Raw genomic sequence first — 2,683 nt, 5'->3', positions numbered from 1 at the left:
TTAGGTATTGTTGTGCAAGTGCAAATGCAAGGCCCACATGGTTCTTATCTCAGCCAACTGTTCAGGATATCAAGCCTTTTGCCTCTGAGAAAAGTTACAGATTTACTCCATTCTGTCTGGTTTTTCTTTGAGATATTATCATATTCCTATAAACAAAACTGAGAAGGTCTGGGTAATAGCCTTCAGGGAACTAAGTGCAAACAATAACCTTCTAAAATTATATTAATAGAAAACCAGCTTAATTAGAATTAGAATTTTCAGGGTTAAGGGAAGAAATTTTTAGTAAGCACATTTTCCAGCTATCAGGGCCACTTCAGCTACCTGCCTTGAATCCCATCACCCAGTTTAACCCTTCTCATGATGTACAGAAACAATTCAAATGATGGGTGTAAGAACCTGTTAGAGAAGCTATGAGTGAAGGGCAGGATAAAGGAAAATGGAAGAGTTGTAGGTTTGATTTAGAGTTCTTTCCACTGAGTTTGAGGATTGGAGATGATAAGCACAAAGGAAATGCTTCAAGTTGGGCCATGTGGATCCTTCAGTTACTGTGGCATTCCCAAGAAATCCCCCAATTTAGATTTACTTCTTTGGACAATGAAATTGCTAGATGCTATACTTTTTTCAAGGGTTTTGGTTATAATTAATATTCATGGTCATTCTTACATAATAGGGAAGAAAGCACTGGCAGATACAACTGCAAAAATGCAGTGACAAATTCTAGTCCAATTCCTGTTTTTATAATAACTTTTGAACCAAACAATTCTAATTAAGAAAAAAAAAATTGGAAAAATACTGGCCTATTGATAAACAAGTCCTCCCTGCTTGCCTCCAAAAAACTCTTTTGGAAATTATTCACAATATATCTCACTGGAGCACTATAAAATAGTAAATAGAGAAAAGAGATATTTCTGTAAACAATCTCCTAAAATAGTTGTCTTCTGAGCTATCAGTATTAAGTACAATATAAAGTACAATCTTATCCTACTTAGACTTATGCTCCCTAAATTTACACACATTTGCTGATAAAACAAGCTAGCATTATATCTGTTAGATATATAAGAAGATGAAAAATGTTAATTTGTATTTAAGAAATTGAGTTATTATTTTTACAAACTTTATTTTGAGAATAATTTTGTTTTGTATGCTGCTTGAAGATATTTTGAAAACCGTTTCGGTAACTTAATTTGCACAGGTATGCAAAATAAACAGGATATGCTTTGATAAGGAAAAAGGGTATAGTTTTGTCCTAAAGTAAAAAAACTAGTTTTCACAGAATGAAAAGCAGAAATATGTAGGACAAAACTTAAGATGAATATAAGAAATTATATAAAGCTCATTAAAATGAATTTTATTTGCTATGGTCAATGCTAAGATATGATAAGCCTATTTATAATATTTTAAGTGCTTTCATATCAAACACTGTATTCATGCAAAACTAGAGTTCAGTTTTCTCTCAGTTAAAATGGTAAAATGTTCTTACCTTATTAGTCTCTCTTAATGAAAGGTTATAAGTGTTCTTAACCATCTGAGTATTCTACCTAGAAGACAAAAATTCTATGTCATATCAGAATAATATCACGTTTAATGTTTATGTTGACCTCATCATCCTTTATTGTTTAAAAGAAAACAAGTCTTCGCACTTTTGAAAGAACTAAGTCTTTTTTAAAAATTTGGTTAAATAGGGAAACCAAATATTGTTTCACTGGGACCCATTTTCCTGTTTTAACATAATGATCAAATCTGGTAACCAGTGACAATTTGCCTTCTCAAGGTCCAACCTTAAGAATGTCTTTTTCATTTCAAACTATCTTTGGGATTTTTCAGGGGGCCCCTGAGAATCACAAATGATTTGTTCACCTTATAAAAAGAAGTGCTAAAAATGGTTTATTTGATATGTTACCAGCAGCATGAGAAGTGTTCTCAAATTTGAAGGATTTTCTAAACTTCTGTTTGTTGAATTTGTATGGGTAAAGTTGTTATTCATATAGATCTTTATTTAGAGATTATATAGAATTCCTACAGATTAACAGTGTTTTCATTGTCCATGATATGTAGTGATACTGACCAGCAATTTAGACAACAGTACAGTGATATTGGTCATGATTTTAATTATTCTTAGAAAAATATTACATGTCACAAAAATGACCAAAATTCCTTATCAGTTACAGTGTTTTTTTGACGATTCTCTGAAAGTGCAAGTGGTCAGCTGCAAGTCTGAGCTTCATTTTCAGTGAAAAGGGACTTTGAATGAAAAGCAAGGTGAATATAGGAATTATGTCTTACCTGTTAATTAATATAATCATGATAAAAATGTAAACATGGGACAGAGTAAGGTGCCTTGACTGACACCTTTTGGACCTCTGCAAATAGACTTTATACAGCTACATACTACCATAGGATATGAATTTATCCTTGTTTACATATGTCTGTTTTCTGGATGGACAGAGGTTATTCCTATTACAAGGCTACTGCCCTCAAAGTAGTTAAAAATAACTTAAACCACCCACCTAGAGAATTCCTGCTATTCTTGCAAGCAGTACAGGCTCCCAGTTTACTGAAACTGTTCAGAAAACATTGTGGGATCTCACCCATCAAACAGGGGTTTCCTGGTCCCTACTGTCCTCAATAGTCAGGAAAGACAAATTAAATGAGTGGTACAATTAGAACTCAATTAGGTGGGAAG

This window comes from Dasypus novemcinctus, chromosome 3 (assembly GCF_030445035.2).
Source record: "Dasypus novemcinctus isolate mDasNov1 chromosome 3, mDasNov1.1.hap2, whole genome shotgun sequence".
Lineage (NCBI taxonomy): Eukaryota > Metazoa > Chordata > Mammalia > Cingulata > Dasypodidae > Dasypus > Dasypus novemcinctus.
Note: the sequence above shows the minus strand (reverse complement) of the source record.